Genomic DNA, 24,462 nt, shown 5'->3' on the forward strand with positions numbered 1-24,462 from the left:
CTTCTTCTTTCCGGTTGCATGCATTTGTTTATCTTTTAATGCCTTCTTCACTTGAGATGTTTTAGAATAAAATTTAGGAAAGCATTCTGAAGTGGGGCAAAAACTTAGTAATGTATGTTTTTATTCCTCCTCTTTGGATCAAAAGATCCAATATATTTCAGGCAGAAATTATCTTGTAGGCCTTATATCTGTAGAACCACATATGATAAAGCCAAACCAAAACTACAACTTAACTCAGTATGATGTGCTTATTCCGTAAAAAAAAAAAAAAAAAAAAAAAACGAAAACTCGATTTAGGGACCGTTTAAAATTTTTGTAGGCCCTGCTCCAAAAAATGCAACGTTTGTCATTCAATTATAAATTTTCTTGTAAGCCTTATATCTGGAGAATATAGCCAAACCAAACCTACCAATTGACAGTATGATGTGCTTATTGAGCAAAAAAATATGGAAGCTCGATTTAGGGTCTGTTCAAAATTTTTATGGTCCCTCATCCAAAAAACCCAATATATTTCATTCAATCAAATATTTTCTTGTACGCCTCTATCTGGAGAACTACACATAGTATAGGCCAACCAAAACTACCACTTAACTCACTATGATGTCATTACTCCGCAAAAAATACGGAATCTTGATGTAAGGGCCACTCAAAACTTTTGTGGCTCCTGCTCCAAAAAATCCAATATATTTCATTCAATGAAACATTTTCTTGTACGCCTTATATCTTGAGAACTACATATAGTGCAGCCAAATCAAAACTACTACTTAACTCAATATGATGCGCTTATTCTGCAAAAAAATGAAATCTCGATTTAGGGACCGTTCAAAAATTTTGTGGTTCTAAACCAAAAAAAAAAAAAAAAATCAGTGTTATTCATTCAATTCCAAATTTTCTTGTACGCCTTATATCCCGATAAATACATATACTGTAGCTAAAGCAAAACTACCACTTACCTCAGTATGGTGTTCTTATTTTCTGAACACGAATTTCAGGAATGATCAAAAAAGGAACAAAAGATTGCGATCTTGGTCAATAGTTAGTTGTTGGGTCAGGAGCCGCAAAATTTTTGAACGGCCTCTAAATCTAGTTTCCGTATATTTTGCGGAATAAGCTCATCATACGAGGCAATCATCACTTTCTACCAAACTATTTTCAACTTGTGAGTTATCATTATTATATCATTATTTATATTTGTTAATTAACAACATAGCTGTAGACACAGTTGGTAAGATATTGTAAACTGAATATTATTTTTAAAAAAAGTTGAGATTGAATTTTGACACAAACTTCGTCAAGCCTAGCGACACGTATGAAGGTAGATCAATAAATAATGTTCAACGTTTTGCTCAGGAAATATTATACTGATCTGGGATGGGAAAATTGGAGAAGAAATTCTTTGATTCTAGCACTTGATAGCACTTGTTTCATAACGAGGAATTCCAGCGGACAAAACGTGAACTACTGAGCAAGTATGGCACGTGCGTTACTTGTCTACTCATAAAGCACATAGAAGTTTTGTTTGCTTCTTGAGAACAAAAGGACAGAAATCAAGTGACATTCAGAATAAAATTATGTGTGTAGAGAAAATTGGACAAACATCGCAACATTGGAAGTTCTTTTGAATCTTGTGAATTTTCGGCTCGCTGCGCCTTAAGTAAAAGCTCAAAGCGAATATAATGTCATGACCATATGCCAGGTCTTTCGTATGACAGATCGAATCAATGTTGATCATCGTATAAAATTTTCAACATATTCTACGGTTATGTTTTGATATACTCCAGTAGAACACGTAGTGAGTGCCACAAAACCCGCTAAACTTCCACACGGAGCAGAGAATGTTGATATGCCTGGCCCACCTTAAACGGCACGGTGTGAAGTACGTGTTTTATCTGAAACGTAACGTTGCAAATACTATGGAACTCTGAAATGAACTGGGATACTGATATGATCTAGTGAAGGTCATGTCGGTGAAGTCCAAAAGCTGATATTCTGACCACACACCACCCCACATACATAAGTTCTACCAGCCGACTAGTAGTTTCTGATTCACTGGGGACTGTTGCTCTAGGACAGCGTTTCCCAACCTTTTTCAACTTGCGATACACTAAGGGTGTAATTCTCGCGGCACACTCATTATTATTATTATTATTATTATTATTATTATTATTATTATTATTATTATTATTATTATTATTATTATTATTATTATTAATAATAATAATAATAATAATAATATTTGCTAATATAATTTACGATGGTATTTTTTTGTGTGATTACTGATCATCTTCTCACAGAGATGAAAGCTCGATCACTGGTTTTACGCTATGCTAATTCATTATGCTTATTTTTTATTTTAATTTTAAAATAGAAAACAATTGCAATGAAATATAGGACACAGATTTTTAAAAATACGCTTTATTTTTCGAATACTGTATCCAACCTTTCACTAAGAACGAAGATCACTAAATAACGAACGAACAAACAAATGTCTTGTACTGTTAACTTTGCTGTTTTAACTGAAACCGTTGCATATTATTGCAATCACACAGCTTGCGATACGTCGAAGACAAAACACAGCTGTTGAACAAACTGTTGTTTTGTCATTCAAATGCGAATGAGTGTTCTACGAACGTTCACTTGACGCGTACCGTACAAGTGCTTCCATTTCTCGGTGTTAGTATGACTCTTAATTGAAGCATAACATAACAGCTAACCGTGGAAATATGTACGAGCCGAAATACTGTCTGCTACACAGTAATACATGTAGAATAATATATTACAATTACAGTAATGTTTTCCATGGTAGAAATTCATAGTAATGTGAAATACAAAAATATACATTTTTTCCTATGTCTTCCAATTTGGTTGCTATAGAATTAATAATTTTGTTTCGATTTCCTCGCGGCACACCAGCGGTCCATTCGCGGCACACCAGCGGTCCATTCGCGGCACACCAGTGTGCCGGGGTATACCGGTTGGGAAACGCTGCTCTAGATGTTTATTTTTTATTACAGGCAACTATCTCTGGGAGAACTATTTCACGCCTGAAATAAAGCAGGTATCCTCATATCGGTTCCTAACCAAACAAACTGACAAACAAATCAAGGTGTTCATATCTGTGGAAAATGCGGTAGTGTCAGTATCTGTATTCTAAGATATGCAAGTCACTCTATTTGTGGCGCTTATTACATGCTGAAAAACTGCAAATGCTGCTTTGCATAAACAACATTGCAAAAGTTGGGACGTGTCAAAATTACAAGAATTAATGCTGGAAATTTCTAACACTTTCGTAACAATACACGAATATATGCTTCTTTATTGTTCTTGACGAAGTAGATTAGCTTGGGTAAAAGGTTCTTGCGGATTCAGCATACACTTCAGAACTTGTACGTTAAGACTGTGATATTTTTAGTGCGATGAAAAAACTCCTTGCTGAATATATTTCTATTCTTAAGTCTGCTGCGCTCAGATGGTGACTATCCAAAAAGGAAGATTTTTTTGTACAGGGCACATTGAAACTTCGTTATGTGTAATTATACTTGGTGCTATGTTGAACGTAGTCTTAAGGTGAGACTTTATCTGTATATATTCTTGATGTGATACTTATTACACTTTCTTCTACTTAAATTTTTGTGTGTTATGCATTAATTACCCTCGCACCGGCCCTGAGAACATATCCTGACAAACCTGAGTCAGGAAACTTCGACACTTTATTTGAACAGATTAAATTTTTAGAAAAGTGACTCTAGATTTAAATACAACAGAAATAATTATGTTTGTTGTTTCAACTATCAAATCATGAAATATTTGGCATATCTTTTAAATTACCTATGTAGTAATTTCAAGAAGGTTTGAATCGTGTTTCCTATGTGCGCAATTGGCATACACCCTAGCTTTCAGGTCAGACATGGAAAACACGTAAGGGATCGAGCGACTTATTTACGCAAAGCAGAGTTTATAAATTTTGTAAAATTAAACTAGAAAACTAATGTTCCAAGACTCAGTTGCAAGAATCATCAGTGTAGAAGTTCTACATATTTCTTAAAAGGTGATTTACGATTATTGTTTAATTTCATTGAGTAGTACTTAAGCCACATATATATGTTTTTTCATGTATATCATATAGCTGTTTGCTTCATAGAAGGTCATTAGAGGTTTATTGACGTGCAGTACTCAACTTGTGGCAAGTATCTTTGGAAACGTTATTTTACGTTGCTGTGAATATATATTCTGTCATATATATAAAACAGTTGCAAGGTCTCCAATATACAATGCAACCCGGAAGTTGTCAAAGTGGAACTTTTGAACCTGAAGCGATACACAAATAATGATTATACCAATATAAAAGTTTCTTCATGCATATATTTGTAAACTAGGAAGCAATGATTCAAGTGCACTGAAAACAACAATGTAACCAAAGGTGTAAATGAATTATTTTTACAAAACCGTAAATTGACTCATAACTCATACGTATGGATGTTCTGTCGTAAATTTTCAGTTTGTTTAGTTGGAGTACATTGAAAACTATGGAGCAAGAAAAATATTTTTTTTTCATTTCCACCGACAACTAATTGGATGAGACCTTTGTAAGAGGAAACTAGGGAAATTGTAGTTTCCATAAATTAGCACTCTGATTTGGAAACGCTGTTGATGTTTCAGTGAATCAGAAGGTGTGTTAAGGATCTGCTTACATTATGCAATTTCTGAAAACGATGAAAAAGAAACTTTGAAATTATCATAATAAAACTTTTATTTACATGCACCCGGCAACTCTGCTCTTATCACCAACTGTGTTATCAACTCTACTTAGTGATGGACAGTGGGAATATTCCCGCTGAGAAGGAATATAAAAGATGTGAATATTCCCGGTTTTTCCCTTATATAAATTCCCGGGAAGAAATTTATTTCCATTTCTTTATTTTATCTTCCAAATTATAAGAACGGTATGTCTAATTACTTTATTTTCATTTATGATTTCCTTCTAAGCTATAAATAATTCGTAGGTTAAAAAATATAAAATTCGTTTACTGTACTTAATATAACAAATCATATGATTTATTAGTTCCATTTCCACTTCCACTAAAATGTAGCAAAGTACTAATCTACAAATGATGAAAAAGAACCAGTTTACAAAGTAATGTAGAAATTATGTAGAAATAGAGATGAAATACAATTAACCGTTTGGGGATCTTATCGTACATTTTGTACGATACGCATTTTTCATCGTACATTGCGTTATTTCTCTTCTATTTGAGCTTTCTCGTCCGGTTTTTTTGTTTTTCAAGTCCAGATACATTGTAGAAGACATTACGTATGGTTTCAGACCGTCCTGCGTCCAGACATAGGAGATGATGACGTCATAATTTTGAAATAGAAATTTTCCCTTATAAACCCTATGTTCATTATTTTTTGGCGGGCTTCTTTTTTCACGTAGAAGATTGAAATTTTGCACAAACATTCAGTCCACAGAGTAGTATTTACCAGATTTTTTGTTCCGATGTCAGTGCTAAAACAGGGGGGAACCAGAGGGGCAAAGGGTTGAAAAAAGGGATATTTTTACCCCAAAATCCCGTTTTTCAGGATTTTCCCGCCTCACATACATGATGGGGACACGTGAGTCATACCGTCTGAAAGGCAGTTCCATTCTAAAGAGAATGACCGTCGAATCATTATCCTAGGGTAATTAGGGACGTCTCAGGGATTTTTTGAAAAATATACTTCTATATAGGGAAAAATGGGGCATTGTCGGTATATATATTTTTTGGCGGGCTTATTTTTGAACGTAGAAGATTGAAATTTTGCACAAACATTCAGTCCACAGAGTAGTATTTACCAGATTTTTTGTTCCGATGTCAGTGCTAAAACAGGGGGGAACCAGAGGGGCAAAGTGTTGAAAAAAGGGATATTTTTACCCAAAAAATCCCGTTTTTCGTCATTTTCCCGCCTCACATACATGATAGGACCACGTGAGTCATACCGTCTGAAAGGCAGTTCCATTCTGAAGAGAAGGACGGTCGAATTATTATTCTAGGGTAATTAGGGCCGTCTCAGTGAATTTTTATTCAAATATACTTCTGTATAGGGTAAAAGTGGGGCATGGTAGGGAAATGTTTTCTGGCGGGCCTACTTTTTCACGTAGAAGATTGAAATTTTGCACAAACATTCAGTTCACCGATTAGTATTTGCCAGAAGTTTTTTTCTGATTTCTGCGTAAAAACAGGGGGGTCCAGAGGGTCAAAAGTTGAAAAAAGGGATTTTTAGACCCAAAAATCCTTTTTTTCGGGATTTTCCCCCTTTACATACATGATAGAGACACGTGAGTCATACCGTCTGAAAGGCAGTTTTGTTCTGAAGAGAATGATGGGCGAAATATGACCCTAGGGTAATTAGGGATGTTTCAGGAAATTTTTTCCCTTAGATCATAGTGTTTTGTGGTAATTTGGGGCATTGTGGGAATTTTTGATAAAATTTCTCCCGCCCTTACTATTCAAGATAGAAACTTGATATTTGGTACACACATTTAGTTTACCAAGTACTATTTACCAGATTTTTTTGGAGGTCTCTACGTTCACACAGGAAGGGGGCAGGGGGGCCCAAAGTTGAACAAAAAAAATTTCCCCTCAAAATTTTTCCTTCGACATCAATTTTCTCTCTCCTGGTATATGGTATGGGTATGCAAGTAGTACCATTTGAAAGCCAGCTCTATTCTGAAGAGAATGAGGTATCAACCATGATCCTAGGATAAATAGTGACGATGCAGTAGCTGCTTGACTGAAAGTCTAAAAAATAGCCCAAAATGCCAGGATCCCCAAAGGGTTAATACACCTCGAACCATCGTTAGTAATAGACGTCGGTCTGTCTCCTCTCTCTGACTCGAATTTCTGAAGAGGTATCGGACTTCTCTTAAATGTGAATTTACGCATGAAATTTCGAGAAATGGGTAATAAGAAAGGTCGTGTGTGACAATGTTACGTGCTAAATTATAAAGATAAGTCAGATAAGTTTAGAGAACCCACTTACTTATAAATTTAAACGGTTTAGCGGTGTAAAAATATGTGGACTATACAATTTTTTCCACATATTTACTTTCATAGAACATATTGTAATTAAATATACATTTATACGTACTCTCTAAATATAATAAAATATTAATAAAGTAACATAGTACCGTTCAGAATATACCTTAAAGAATCCTCTGGTGACAACTGTAATAATATACTGTGATACAAAAAGAAATTTAACTTTGAAATCATAATATAGTAATAGAATGCAATTTTCTTAGTGATTGTACATAAATTCCCGGAAAAATTCCCATTTTGCTAATCTCCCCGGGAATATTTCCAGGGACGATTCCCGAAAAATATCTTCCCGGGAATTTACCCATCACTAACTCTACTGCAGATGGAGGAAGTATCCCTGTTTTGATTTAAACACTTGTTCACGCGTTTCATCATGTTGGCAGCAACTTTACGAAGAGTAGAAAATTTAATGTTCTCAATGGCACTAGGAATGTTTGTTTCCATTTGTTGTATAGTTCGAGGATTGTTCTTTTATACCTCTTGCTTTAAGTAGCCTCAAAGAAATGAATAGCAGTGTTGCGGGGTACATGTAAGCAAAAATCTTATAATGATAATTTTAAAGTACCTTTCTTGTTGTTTCCCGGAAATGCATAATATAGACAAATCCTTAACACACCCTTCGCAAACTGAAACATCCGCAGTGTTGCAAATTCAGAATGTTATGAAACTACGATTTCCCTAGTTACTCCTTACACAGACCTCATCCCATTGATTATCGGTGAAAAAGATTTTTTTGTGCTGCATAGTTTAAAAGCTACTCCAACTACACAAACTGAAAATTAACGACATAATATCCATACGTATGAGTTATGAGTCAATTAATGAGATTTGTAAAAAAAAATTGATTTACACCTTCGGTTACATCTGGTAACACTGTATGGTTCCTTGTGCACTTCAATCGTTGCTTCCTAGTTTAAAAAATGCATGAACAAAGGTTTATTTTGGTATTACCAACATTTGTGTATCTCTTCAGGTTCAAAGATTGTACTGGCCCTAATTCTGGGTTGCATTGTATATTGGACACCCTGTATAAAATGGAATGTTTACACTCTTTAACGTGTCATAATATATTTGATTGACTATAGATGAAGGTTATTTAGTAGATTGAATGATAAAAATAATTCTAGTAACGAAGCTAACTGTGAAAATTTTCAAGGACACAATGCTTTCTAATCTATACCTACGTAATCTAAAATTAAACATTCGATTACAATTCACCTTTTAATACAAAGAAGTGTAGTGCCGTATTGTCAACGAACTGAATGATCTTGATACAAAACACTCAATTCTTTGTTTCGCAACTCATAGTAGACTATTACTTCAGGCTATTAACCTTACTAGGTTGGTATCCTCTTCTAGTGGGAGAAGAAATAACTCTTGGGAATATATGTCTTTTTTTTCTGTTTCATAAGTACATTTATTACATGATAATTTTGCATCTATTTAGACTGACCTATTAAGTTGGCTTGAAAATCCTTTCGTGTAAGAATTCGCGCATTGGAAGCCTGCTTTCTGTAGGAATCTTAATAGGTCCAATCTCGAAATTCTTTTAATTTCTTTTAAGTAGACGCCAAACTAAAATGAAACGAATACAAACATTTGTCTATAGTATATCAAATATGGCAGCTGGAGTTCAAGAACAGATCAAGTAGCAACATATGTCATATCTCAGATGACATCACGATAGCACTGGACAATCCAATATTGACAGAAAACACATCTTAACTTTGTGTACATGATTTTATATAAATATAATTTTTGTACCCATTTTACAGCCCTATATTATAATTCTTATGAAATATGTCTATATAGTTTTCCTCTTTCTACGAAAAGTAGAAAACACTTTACCTCTGATGAATGTATGCAATATCAAAAGGTCATAATATTTTAGTTTCTTATCTTCTGATAAAGATACTAATACAGAATCGTAATCGTTATATATCTGTAATTTCATTGTCTGGTGAAAATACTGATGCAATATTGAAACCTTCATATATCTGTAAATGTTATTGTGTAATGAAGATATTAATGTTGTTTCGCAACCATAAAAATCTCATAGCTTTTATTCTATGTTCATGACACTATTCCAATATGACAACTGGCACAAATTCTGATATGACCTTTTTGTAACTAATAAAGATACTAATACAATATGACGATCGTCACATATCTGTAAAATATACTAATCCAAAATTAATACTGACAAATATATATGCCGCCTGACAAGCAGAATAGCAAAAACAAAATCAATTGGGATCGGGATACTACGCTATACGTAGAATTCTCCTGACCCATAATAACGCCTCAACACACAAAGCTTCTTGTAGACTTACGAAAATTAAAGATTTCTAGGAGAACTATTTATTCATCCGCTTTACAACCCGACTTTCTTTTCTTTTCTTCACCTGAAAATGTCCCTTGCATCGAAGAGTTTCAAAGACAGTCAAATACTCTAGACATTACTTCTGAACTGCATTCACATTCAGGTGGCAGTTTTTAACACAAAGGGTAGATGGAAGCTTGCGTCACCTCACAAGAAATGTCTAGAGGTTTATTCTGAATACGTCGAAAAATTGCCAAGATATGAACTTATCACAATAATTTTTTTTCTTATATCATTTACATTTTCCAATCAAATAGCGGTCTTTTCTATTAGGCACCTCTCGTAATATCCACCAAACTGATTTATTTTTACCTGAACTATATATATATATATTTTAATTTGCTTACTAAAATACTTTCAAATGTTCACTGTGTCCGCTCATCCGTCCGAGAGACAAATAAATCTCAAGAATAATTTGATCAATTATCACCAAATTTTGTCAAAACGTAGTGAGTCAAGGGTTAAGAAGTAAATCATGCTTTGGACACGATATCAAAAACAGAAGTTGTAGAAATTAATGATTTTTTTTTGTCATAACGTTTATCGCTAGAGTAAAATGCTAATAGATAGAAAGAAACGCTTCTTATCTGTTTTCTAAAACTGGAGGTTACTGAAATTCAGTTTAACTTCCGGTTTTAACATTAAACTACATAGGGCGGAAACGATAATAGATAACGCGAAAAGGATTTTTGGAGTCAATCAAGCATTCTACGAATAGGTATAATCTCTTCCTTTAACCTTCTACTAAAATTGCCAGATGCAAAGTATGAACACTTCTTGATCGCTATGGAATAAAACCTGTAATACATAACGAAAGACTTTTTCCTACGCCCTAAAATTATCTTCCATTTCCTCTTTAATTTATGTACTAAATCTGGAAGGGAAAGAAATTAAACTTTGGAATTTAACGTTGATTGCTGAACAGTTAAGATCTTAGCAGTGTACGAGAATCAGGTTTCTTTTGCAGTCACTTAAGAGTTCAATGAATATATTCCATCTGCACTCCAATTTCTCCAATAAAACAACAAGTGATGGAAATCCAATAAGTCCTCTTGTATTATTGCTACTTGTTACAGAGTGAAAATTATAACAGGTGGAGAGAAGCATTTTTCTGCAATAGATAAGTATCTCCAGAAAACAGGTTGTTTCAAAGCAACACCGACAACGTTTTGGAGGTGACAAAAAGTTTAGACCAGCCTGTGTGCACAAATGCTTCCTTTCGGAGTTACAGACTGCCAAAAACATGAAAAAATGAACTTCAAAGATCCATAGTTCCAAAACTATGGGAACTAACGTAGTCGGGTCATGATTTCACTTAGGAACTAGCATATGCCCTATCCAAATTCCACGTTTCAAAATCCTAAGGTATTAAAAATTCTAATTCCGTGACATTTCTGAATATATTTTGGAACAGTCCCATTCTGAGCTCTATTAGTAATATGCCATCATTTTCATATCACATCTTGCTTAGTAGCGGTTTTCCATAGTTTTAATATTTTTGTAAACTTTTCACATTGTGCCTTACTAGTACCTTCTAAATTTTCAGGAAAACGGTCTAAGTGGCTACCCAAATAGTATACCTTAATACTCAAATTACACCCATGGGATTTGAAAGTATTAAATATCTCGTTTACCAAATCAATGCAGTTTTCAGCTTTCCATTTTCATAACTATTTCCACCAACTAGAAAATAAAGTCCAGGCTTTCGCTTGGCCTCATTCATCAAATCTACCAAGGTAGAATCCTTAATTAGTAGTCTTATTTATGAAGCGTCATATCTTCCTGTTTTATTTCTTTCCGTACTCAAGTGAGGCAGTGTGTTCCCTATATCTGCAAAGCATGATCTGCCCTTATCAAAACAACTTACAAACTGTTTCATAAGACCTAGCTTGATCGTATTGAAAGAAAGATGTTTTTGTATTGTTCAACACAGGGATCATAAGTGACATTATTCTTCCAAACTAGTGAATTTTGAGAGCCAACGCGGATGTACAAAATCCAAGAATATTTGGTGTGGTCACTTTGCTGTCCAAGGAGACAGTTTATCATTTTTAAGTTCATACAAATCACCCATTAATGGTCATGATACATTTCCTTGTCCAACCCCAAAGCTATGTTGTTTTATTCTTCTTTCATTCTCGTTGAATGAGACTTATTTTATTGAACCATGTGTCTTCTGATTGCGTAGAATGGCACACTTTGAGTTACCAAAAAATAGATGCCAATCTTCTTGAAAATTTTTAGGGGATATTCATTTTTCCGGAGTCCCCTAATTTCGTGACAAAGTACAAGATTGCCTTCTTGAAAGATGTGTAGGAGATATTTTCCTCTTGTACGGTAAAAGATAATTTTGATTCTTTTTCCCGTAATTTTGTTCCTCAATGGGATCGGAACATGAGACCTCATAAGACACTGAGAGCGCGCTCTCAAATCATCATGTTAAATTTGGTTTAGAACAGTCGAGGTTTCTGGGAGGAGTATTAGGACAAACTAACGCCTGCGTCAAGTAAAGAAGAGCTTCACTTTGAAAAACTTGTGTTGGCAGAACACAACGAAAAAGGGTTCCACTTTATTTCTAATACAGAAATTTCGATATTCCATTGTTTAAAATCAGAATTCGCCCACCGTATGCTTTTTCAATGTTAAATCTATAGGCATCTCGTTCTTCGGTGATCATTTCTAAATAGTATGTCCGATCTGGAATTCGACCGCTTACAACTCCCAATGCGAATTCTCAAACAACCACGTCAGATTTGGAGAAGATCCAGATTCTCCGTGATTATTTCTCAATGGTATGTCCGATCGGGACTTGCGACCTCTTACGATACCCACCACGTGCCATCGAATCACCATGTCAAATTTAGTGAAGAACGGTACAGGTATATTTTAAACCACTTTTTCGGTTACGAGTCCTCAATGGTATAACCAATCGGGATATGCAACACTTTACTAAACTCACACGGGAAGGTCCCACAAGTTATCGCTAAAATCTAATTGCCACATAGCACATCTCATAGAGCATCATGAGTAATGAAAATCAGCAAAGTTTAAGGTGCTATCGGCCAGAAGAATAGGAGCTAGGGAGATTCAAAATTTGAATATCCAAAGAATTATATCATGGAATTATGTAAGTTTAAAGTAAATATCTTGAAAACCTTTAAACCAATGAAAATAAAAGTTGTACAATATAATGAGAACAAAATGTCCTATCGGAAACCATAAACAGTGTTGCCATAGGTGAAGCAGTGTTGCCAACTCAGCATAAAATATTTTGTTTCAAATAGCACCATATACAAGTATGCATAGATTTAAAATGCACTATTATAACTAAACATAAGAGTGAAGTGTAGTGGTACAGTGTTGCACACTATTTGAGCTACGTGTGCTGAACATGTACAATGAAGAAGTCTGATATGTGGCAACAGATGGTAACAAAGGAATCTGGGTCTAATACTCTGAATTTAGTTCATATGCATAACACAAATAGTAGAATATAGCAAAATGTCAGCAGTGTCACAAACTATTGATGCATTTCAAAAACGAAATTGAGTGATGCCATTTTTACGTCCTGTATCAGCTCCGAAGCTATATGAGTGCAAAGTGGGATCCAAATCACTATAAAAGAGAAAGATAACAATGAAATGTAAGTTGAAAAGTACAATAAAAACATGTCCGAGGCGGGATTGGAACCCACGATGTCTAATATGTCGGTTGTCTAACCTTTTAGACCACACCGTTATCCGGTCCGACTATAAACGAAATAAAGTAGTAGTAAAATAATCATATTTCTAATGTGAATATGGTAATATTACAGTGTACAAACATAAGCATATGGTATGTAAGAGAGGAACTGAAAAAAATGTCACTTAACACTAAAGACACAAACCAAGAAAGTACTCTTCCAAATATTCATTAGATGACCTGAAGAATCAGTTTACAGAATTATAAAACACGTATTTCTTTCCTCGCGTGTATCATTTTGTTTTCGCGAGTTGTCTGTTTATTCATCGGGGCTACAGAAGTATATTTCAAAATCTACACTTTTTTCTAATGCATTCCTTTACCACCTTTTGTTCCGACATATCACACTTCTCCATTGTACATTTTCAGCATATGTAGCTGCAACAGTGTGCAACACTGTACCACTACACTTCACTGTTATGTTCAGTGATAAAAATGAATTTTAACACTTTAAGCGCCATGTGCATATATTTTATGCACACTTGGTCTGTTCCTGGGGGCCATTGCATATATCTTATGCACACTGGTTTTCTCCAAGGGGCCAAGGCATATATTTCATTTTTTCCTGTTTCGAGTCAGTTTATTTTCTTCTTTGTTTCTTAAAAAATATTAATTTTGTTGTTGTTCGATACACTTGACTATAGTTTATGATAATTTTTTGCGAAAATACGAGTGTGGATAAATTATATACACATGACCCCTGGGATAAAATTGCGAAGTAAATTTTCATGTTATTGAAATTTACGATAAATTTATTTCAAAAGTTTTGCTAAATAACTTCTTATACTGCTCGAAATTACAAAGTGTTTGCAGATAACATTTCGAAAAGTATATTTTTTTCTAAATGTTCATTCTTATTTTCTATAAACGAAGAGATAACGAAGATTTTCTCTTAAGAAAATATAAGAACAGGTCACAGTTTATCTCAGAGTTAGCAGGAAATGTCACCATTGCTTTTAATTTTTCAGTTACAATGTGTTTTAAAAAAATCTTGACTAGTCGCTTTGCCTTCTGAACATCCGCGACAAACAGTTAAAACTTGCTTAGTGCTTCGCTGCATCCGCTCTTCCATAGCGCTGAGACAGCTTGGTGTATAGCATTCTGTAGAATGTCTTTTCTTACCTGATGTTTGGAGAATGTGTTTTCTTCGAGTAAGTTGCCCATCGGAACAACGGCGCCGACTTTCCAAAATTTATGTGGATGTATATCAATGCCAGGACGTGTTATGTGTTTTCAGGGAAGTCTCTATGTCTGATTTGATTTATTTTTAGTTAAATCTTATAGCCCTTATCTCATAAAGGACTATTCTGTGATAAAGTAAAATATACCGGTAATATAAATGTAATTTGGGGCTCGCCCTAGCGCCACGGTAAAAAGGCTGACAGCTCTGTGGTAAAAAGGCTGACATAAACGCAATAGAAACGGCTTCAAACCCGGGTCCAAACTAAAAATCTTGTGGGTTCGGCGCTCCCACAAGATTATTTGTGTGAGTGTCTGAGCCCCGGAGCACCAACGTAGTCCGCGCGCATGCATCTGAATGAACTGTGTCTTCACTCCCTTCTGGGTTGTTGTTCCATAAGAAGCCATCTGGTCGGATACATCAATATACGATTTTTGCTTCATTCTATTCCAAAATCGTAGATGGTATTTTTGTTGTTGTGTTTTTGTTGTGCTTGTATGTAACTTCTGTCATGCTTAGCACGTATTTGGTGGAAACAAATAAAACATCACGCTAATCCCTCCACTTCCCAACGATCACATTGATATTGCTTTGCAGAGTGATCATTTCACCTTTTTGGAGTTTCGCTGAAACTACAGGTTTTGGATTACCTTTCCGTTTCTTCCTAAGGTTCTTATCAAATGTGTTTGATTGTCATTGAGTTCGTTAGTCAAAACAACACTTTTGTAAAAATTGTCTATGAACAACGTTCTACCGGCATTCAATAATGGACTCATCATTTCCATTACTATCTTCGTTGGCATAGCTTGCTTTGATGATTTGGCATCCTTTCCTCCGTAGAGCTTTACGTACCAAGTAGATCCACCCTTGACGCAAAGAATGAATAATTTCAGCCCGTATTTGTCTCTTACCTCGCATGTACTGCTTGAAACTAAGTCTTCCTCAAAACTGTCCATTGTCTCGTACACAGTCTTGAATTTTTCATTCAGCATGGCAACAAGGGGATTGATCTTATGCATTCAGTTAGATTTGTTTTCCACTGATTCGTTATCAGAGAAATGAAAGATACTAAGTAGTAGTTCAAACCGGTTTCGAGGCATACACTTACTAATATTGTTTTCATATAGTGGACTTTTAGATAAATATTTCCTAATATTTACTTTTATATCCAACCCCATCCACAAAATCAAACCTAAAATCTGGAGTATTACACTCATATCTGTATCATACTACATAGACAATCGTACATGATCAGTTGACGTTTCGTTTTCAATGTGAGAAGTAATACATTGATCTGCGTATCTGTTCGTTTCAGTTTAATTAAGTCCAATACTGAGTCATCAACAAATAGCTCATAGTACTATAGCACGTCTTTTGTACCTTGCAAAATATCAATAACCACGCCGGTCACACCACCATCAAAATCACATTCGAACTCGTGCAAGTTTCCAAATACTGGATACCACACAATTTCTTTTGTGCAACTAGTCCCAGATTCGGTCTCCTCTGGGTCTATTTCGGAATCACACAATTGATGGCCACTAAATATCGATTCACCATTCTCTGCCTTATGTCTTCTTTTCCGGCATGCCTTAAGGGTATCTCATATTCATCACCCTAGAAGAATCATACACAGTTTTGGGTGGTGAAAAAGGAGGATCATCTGAATTAGTGATGTTAGTAAATAAATCTTCGCTCAAATCACTCATATCACTTTCCATTCCTTCTAAAATATCTCTTACTGTGTCCTCGTTTGCCATATTGAGGTGAGAAAGATTTACTACACGAAGCAGATGTTTCTCACAACAGTGTAATTTTAACAGAAATGCACTACAATTCAGCTTCTAAAGACAATGAACTTTGATTCCCTGCTGTGGTACCAACTTTTGAGTAATTATTGGTCTATTGCTATATGCTGTTCCCAGGGGCCAGTACTAAATATTTGTACATTTGTTTCAACGATAATTGTATAGAAAATCTCTACACAAGCCTATAATCTCTACACTGAATCGTGTAGAAAATATATGCACATGGCCCACAGGTAAAAACTTTTTGTGCATACAATTTATGCACATGGCCAAATAAAGGAAAACAGGAAATACGTAGTTGGTCCCAAGAGGAAAATTCTGATTTTGACCCTTGGCGCTCAAAGTGTTAAATTTGTGCACACTTGTATTGGTGCATTTTATAATAAAATAATTTTATGCTGAATTGGCAACACTGCTTCGCTTATGGCAATACTGTTTGTGGTTTTCGATATGGTATTTTGCTGTCATTATATTGAGTAAGTTTTATTTTGATTGCTTTAACGGTTTTAAAGATATTTATTTTAAACGTACATAATTCTATGATATAATTTTTTGGCTATTCAAATTTTGAATTCCCCTAGCTCCTATTCTTCTTGTTCATAGCACCTTATATTTTGCTCATGTCCATTTCTCATGATGCTATATCAGATGTGCTATGTAGTAATCAGATTTTGGCGACAACTTGTGGGACCCTTCCGTGTCAGCACGTGCTCTCCAAACACCATGTCAAATTTTTTTTTTAACGGTTCAGACAACTCGAAGGAGTATCCGGATAATCGAATGCCCAAATCGATTAAAGGAGAGCTTCGCTCCAATTATAATTGCCTCACCTGGTTGCAATAACTTTCATCTTTTGCCATACCAAACACATCTATTTCAGTTTCATTCTTTGATTGCCTCATTAATGGAACAATCTCTTTGATTGTATTTGTTTATGAAATTTGCGTGTGACAATTATGTTTATTATTTTAAACGAGACAGTGATAATTCACTAAAGGAATTGGGATGGAATGTGACTATACTGTAGTTCCCTACATTACTTTGGCGTGATTTGAATCTATTACACAGGTCTTGTGATTGTAGGCCTAATCTATTAGACTGTTCCGCCGTGCTACTCGGTATTAATTATGACATTTTAAGTTGTTTTCTAGAATCCATTTCTCGCTAAAAGGAACAGTTCAGCTAAGAAATAGAGAACTTGTTTGTCTAGTTACTAAAGGCGTGTTTCTCCTTGTTATTGTTCATTCATTGTACTTGATATTTGATGCAGAACGCGAATGTACTTGCCTGTTTACCTACTAGAATTCAAGAAACCGTGTCCTATTGTCTAGCAACTGGTTTCTAATACGTTAATTATTTCTTGTCAATTCAAAATTGAATTGGTTTGACAAGTCGTTTCAATGATTCAAAGCTTTTTAAATAATATTAGAAAAGCTAAAAGCACTACTACCTATTTCACAGTATTTGCTGCGTAGTTGACCTTGTAGACATTTCAGTAATATGACCATTTTGATGGCCGGTGCGTTAAATTTGATCTAAAAGTCACTATTTAGTGATAGATAAAATTTTCGTATTTATTTTTTTTCTGAAATTTTTAGTCCACCATTTTATTATAGGGTTATATCAATTTCCTTTCTCTTTAAAACGAGAAATCCACAATTTGTTAGGAACACCGAATAACAAATGTGTCTTCAGAAATACGGTGCCTAAACTGAATTTAATTTATATATTTAATTCAGGTAAAATAATATATTTTTCACAGAAACGAGACTAAATGATAAATTACAACATTGTCGTCATTTCGGTTGATTTTTTTCTTAATTTCGGAACAATTTTGTGTATCCACATATACTGTTTTTATATTCTCACAATTAGAGAGCCATATGTGCAAATCTTTAAGTGGATTTTGCAGTATTGAAAGTTAATTATAATTAACTGCAATTTGATCATAACTTACATATTAAGCACATTATAAAACTGTTTTAAAATACTTACAATTTTGTTGTGCATAATACCAGGCTAATGCCCACACTTCGAATGAAACTTTAACGTTTTTAAGCTAAGGAAAATGATGATTAAAACAAGTGAACGATGATATATATTAGGGTAGCCCTTATATAATATAGTTACGTGTTACTATACTCACACCTGCGAAATGTATTCTCTGTGACTATAAACACGGATTAGTAAAATAGCAGCTCCCTAGGAGAACGTTAACCCTCGCCGACTTGACGACAAATTCATGAAATGACGTTTCCTCTTTATAATATAGTTTAGAATCTCCGACCAGGATAACGAAAGAACCGTAAGAGGCAGAGAAACAAAATTTTGCACGAAGCAATTTGGGAAAGGATGACACGTGCCTGTATATTGCTGAACATCACCGGATGCACATTGTTGCCAACCCAAGGGAAAGTTTTTTTTGTAAATCGAAACACCTAAATTGGATATGATCATTAAAAGCAACAATGAAAATAAAGATACAAGAGATAATAAACGCAAATCAGTGTTGCAAACTTTTCGAGAAATAACGTGAAACATGTGTTAAATGCAAATGACGTTCGCGTATACACGAAGTACGGTACTAACATTTGTTACACCTTAAATTAAATGTTGACCAGAACTATTTACGCTTACTTCAAGCATAGAAGGGTCCGCTAAACACTGTTTCCACCAACAGAAAAGAAAAGTTGAGTTTGGAGAAGGTACACTAACTCGGGAAAGGTCAATAGTGCAGTATAGTTTCAAACCAATGATGCAAGGTGGTAGAGGATGAGAAGCAGTACCGTGGTAATGAGAGATTGATAACTCACACACTGAGCGAGATATTCGGTATCCTGCAATAGCTAAAAAGTGTGGTTTGTAAAAGATGGTAACGCTGCACAGTTGTTTGTAATTCTAACCACATGTTCAAGAAATGGAAACAGTGTGCAATTTGCTCTCTGGGCTATACATACTCGTGGGTTTTCGAGGTCTCTATTACCAGTGATGATGTCAAAATTGAAAAATTTAGAATAGCTGATCCAAGGTGCGGGCGAAATATCTTCGGAATGATCCAAATGTTATACGTTTCAGGTCCCGAATAACGTTTCGAATATCACTATTGCAATATTCAACGGTCCCTTCTAGACTTGGAGTCGGCGTAAATAGTGGTTGTCAATATTTAACTTAAAGTGTGGGCTCACTCCCTAAGTACACCAATGACGTTTGCATTTAACACATATTTCAGGTTATAACTCGAAAGTTTCCAACACTGATCTGATCTTTTGTTTTTATTTTTATTGTTGCTTCCAATGATGAAACCCAACTCAAGTCATTTGATTTTCAAAAACGTAAATTTCTCTTGGGTTGACAACACTGTCTCATCCTGAGATATTCATCAATACACAGGTAGGTGTCCTCTTTCTCTAGTGAATTTACGCAAAGTTTCGTTTCTCTGTCTCTTTTGGTTCTTCTGTTATCACGGTTAGAGATTCGAAATCACATTATAATAAGGAAACGTTATTTCCTGACTTTCTCGTCAAAGCGGCACGGGTTAGCGTTCTCGTAGGGAGATGCTATTTCACTAATGCGTGTTTACGGTCACATACGTTTCGTGGGTGTGAGTATAATAACACGATATTACCTTATTACCTTGTGAGGGGCACTCTAATATACCTGTGTTCCATGGTGTATGAAATCTTAACTTTCATTGACTTGGTTTTCCGAGTTTTGTTTAGCATCCATTTTCAATTCTGTATCTACATGAGACGTGGACCTACAGTTGAAGATGAAATCCAAACCACCATAATCCGATTAGAATCCAAGGTTTGACTAGATTCAGACACACACACTACCCCATATATCAAAGGCGTAAGCGCTGTTACTAGATCTGTGTAGAACACTCATTTAGTTTCATGTTTCTTACACCTCTTCAATTTCATTTAATGTAACTATATTTGTAGATCGTACTGTATATACATATAATGTTAATCCTTTATTTGGCACTGTTGCTCCCAAGCAACATCGGATTCTATTGTGTAATCAGAACGAATTATAACTTCAGTGTTCATTTAATTGGCATTGTTGCTGTCATATATTATTCATATACATGATTTGCGGGTGGCTTGTTTGGGTATTTCTAATCTTCGTCAACAGAGGACAAACAAACTTAGGATTGAAAAAGCTTTATCTCCTTCATTACACGTAAGTTCTTTTTTTATTTCTTATTTGTGGTTTCTTGCTCTGTAGGAGGATATTTCAACGAAACTGCTGCTAATTACTGAAAACATTCTTAAGATATTTTTCTATAATAGGGCAATGCTAGTCAGTAGCAACTACGACCCATTTTATGGCAATGTTGCTTTGAAATAACCACCCTGTATTTTGTAACCAAAGTACAAATATACTTTAAAAATTACGAAATTATGATCAGGAAGACATGGTTCAACCATAAAAGCAAACTAAGTATTTTAATGGTAATGCTATCAATGTTTGCCAATTAAAGGGTTAAAATTATTGATTTCCGTATTTTCTTCTTACACATAGGCATGTCCAAGATTTCGGCAGCGCGAAGTATACAAAATAAAATAAGTTCAACATTTTTAACTGCACAATACACACGTATTGATAAAAGAATTATTAAGTAAGATATTAACAACTTGTGGGCACCAAATATTTACTGAACTAAATGTGAGGACAGCAATTATCATTCAGAAATGTACTCTATTTTAAATACACTCTTGAGCTTAAAGTAACTATCAAGAGCTTCATACATTGTAATGATTGTTGAATTATTGACTCAACAGTGTACATGAAGAGAACCGAATTTGTGACTTGTTGATGTAAAGAAGAAAATGGAGTCAATAAATCTTTCTGCTAAAGTGGCTATGAAGGTCAGAATTGCAGTTATGAACATTTTACGAGCAGGCAATTTTTTCATAATTCTAGCGCCTAGAATTTTTTCTCTTCTTTTTTTTTCACTTTTTGAATCACCGAATGTACGTAGCAATTAGTAATGAACATGTTCTCTTGCAATTACCACAATTTGCACTGAAAATAATTCATGCACAACGAGACAAGCTCAACTTCTGCTTTTCCAATTGTTTGATCATTTACAATGCGATTTTTTCCTCACAACAAAACTCACGTTAAGTTTATAGACTCCACAACAGCTATTAAAATTTTGCCTCATGGGTGGATTTTTATTGGATTATTCTTGGAGTAAAGTTGATAGAAATGTGTCTAAAGTAACGTTATGTCATTTTATTATATTTCAAAAACAGCTCTGATATTTGTTTATTACACACACCAGTTAGAATCAATCAATGTAAATTTGTGTATTAGTTGTCAGGAAAAGATGAAGAAATATATACTCGATACCCAATGTATCTTGAACTTTTAGTAAATTATTTGTAGCTCTCCATTGGAAAAAGATAATGATTATTAAAAAAAAAAACTCATCCACAGAGATATACACATGACAGCGTTGCTATCTAATAGAGTATAGAATATATGATGGAATATTCAAATTCCCTAATTCATATATTTCATTGTACACATGTTAATATGAAAAACAAGGAGCCTTCGGAAAGTAACTTTCGATTGGTCACTCTGCGTGAAATAGGGGACAGCGTTAACATCTTTGCACAGACGAGGATGTTAGATCAGTCTGCATGCAGCGACTGATGCAGAGTGAAGATTGTCTAATCAGATTATCTAATCACTATTTCCACTTTTGTAGCGTCTCAAAATGTGTGCTGCAATAGAAGACGCCGCCAAATGCGAGGTGCGAGCTGTTATAGTTGTTTTTTCAAGGCAAGACAGTATTTGGTAGCAGCTATTAAGTGAGAGTTTTGTTCCCTGTATGGACCAAGTGTGATAAGTGGAGTTGTTCGTGAATGATTTCCTTCATTTAAAACTGAACGAACAAACATTCATGAGGAAGAGAGGACTGGCACACCATCAGTGATCACTGATAAACTCATTCAAAAAATTGACGGTAAAGTTCATGCAAATCGACGTTCCACACTCTCGGAATTCTCCGATGATTTTCCACGAATTTCCAAGAGTATGTTATATGACGTAATGACAGAGGTTAAGCTAGAGAAACTGGCTCGAAGCACAAGCGCCATGTTTTCATGGTAATGCAATTTGTAAACTAGTGCGGAGGTATGATAACTGTTTGAATGTTTATGGAACTATGTTGAAAAATAGAGCAAATAAATAGTTTTAATATATATATATATATATATATATATATATATATATATATATATATATACCGGGTGCGCCATTTATAATGTCAAACCTTGATGACGGAGAAACCAAAAGAGAGAGAGAAGCGAAACTTTGCACGAAGCAACTATACAAAGGGGCACATTGGTAGACGTATTACTTGACATCACCGGATGAACAGTGTTGCCAACTCAATATAAAGTTATGATTTTTTAAATGGAACGACCTAAATTGCATTTCATAATTGAATTCAACATTAAAAAGGAAGACGAAAAATATGCCACCCGCAGGTCAGTGTTGCAAACTTCTCGAGAAATAACGTTAAATATGTGTCACATTTAAATGCCTTTTGCACACACAAAGGGTGCGGTACACACTGGTTTCGCACAATATTGGTCAGAATGGTTTACATTGACACCAAGCTTAGATGGGTCCGTTAAACAGTGTTGACATAACAGAAAAGACATAAGTCGAGTTGGAATATGGTTCAATAATTCGAAAAAGGCCATAAGTACATTACCGTTTAAAATTTATAGAACAATTTGGTATGACATAAGAAGCATTCTCACGCTTATTTGAAGTCGATAAGTCAAGTATTTACCGAGATATACGGAATTTTGTAAAAGCTGAGAATTTTGCGCTGCAGAAGTTGGTACTGCTGTCAGCTTTTACAAATTTCCGAATATCTTGGTAAGTACTTCACTTATCGACTTCAAATAAGCGTGAGAATGCTTCTTATGACATACCAAATTGTCCTATACATTTTAAACGGTAATGTACTTACGGCCTTTTTCGAGTTATTGCACCATATACAAACTCGACCTTTGTCTTTTCTGTTATGTCAACACTGTTTAACGGACCCATCTAAACTTGGTGTCAATGTAAACCGTTCTCTCCAATATTTAAATTATTGTGCAAAACTAGTGTGTGCCTCACTCCCTGTGTGTGCAAAAGGCGTTTAAATGTGACACATATTTAACGTTATTTCTCGAGACGTTTACAACACTGACCTGCGGGTAGCATATTTTTCATCTTCCTTTTTAATGGTGAATTCAATTATGAAATACAATTTAGGTCGTTCCATTTAAAAAATCATAACTTTATATTGAGTTGGCAACACTGTTCATCCGGTGATGTCAAGTAATACGTCTACCAATGTGCCCCTTTGTATAGTTGCTTCGTGCAAAGTTTCGCTTCTCTCTTTCTTTTGGTTTCTCCGTCATCAAGGTTTGACATTATAAATGGCGCACCCGGTATATATATATATATATATATATATATATATATATATATATATATATATATATATATATATATATATGTAAATTATTCTTACTTTTTGTTTATTTTCTAATCAACCAAAACTTACTTTCCGAACGACCCTCATAATTTCGTGTGTTTTGTCATTATATCATGCACCTAATACCAAAGAAATCTTCGTATTGTTATGAGAAACAGCCAATCATGATCCCAACTGGAAAATGAGTACACATTTACTAATATTTCGCTAACCATCACTGCGTATGAATGTACAAGGTGGCTCATAATTATGTATCTGATGTTTGACTTACTATAGTATTTATAATTCTGGACAAAAAGTTTCGATATGGCAACACTGTGTATCCAGAGAGTGGGGAGAATGGTCACTAGACTTACAACCGTTCTGCCGTGTCGTGACAAAACGCTGTAACTTTGGCGAAGAAGTTTTGCGAAAATGAGCCTTAAAGTTTTCATCCGAAAATGTGATCTGTATTGTGTAGAACCAGTGTAACTAGGCAATAATGGTCAACCAATCAATTTTCACCAAATTGAATCACACAACATGCATTTACGTAACATTACATGTAACCACGTGTTTCCAAAGTCAAGATACACTATTTCTACAAGATACAGATCACATTTTCGGATGAAAACTTTAAGGCTCATTTTCGCAAAACTTCTTCGCCAAAGTTACAGCGTTTTGTCACGACACGGCAGCGTTGGTGTATGCCAGACAGAATGGCGGAACGGCTGTCTCTATAACCGCCTGTGCGTTGTGTGCGTTTGTACTCGGCA

The 24,462-nt window shown here is 34.9% G+C and overlaps 1 protein-coding gene across 40 annotated transcripts in view; it reads left to right on the forward strand.

Annotated features, from left to right (window-relative positions):
• The window catches only part of LOC145683699 (uncharacterized), a 606,036-nt gene that overhangs the window by 8,359 nt on the left and 573,215 nt on the right, over positions 1–24,462 (forward strand). The gene's annotated exons all lie outside the window — the stretch shown is intronic.

The sequence above is a fragment of the Thermobia domestica genome, chromosome 4 (assembly GCF_964235325.1).
Source record: "Thermobia domestica chromosome 4, izTheDome1.hap1.1, whole genome shotgun sequence".
In the NCBI taxonomy this organism is placed as follows: Eukaryota; Metazoa; Arthropoda; class Insecta; order Zygentoma; family Lepismatidae; genus Thermobia; species Thermobia domestica.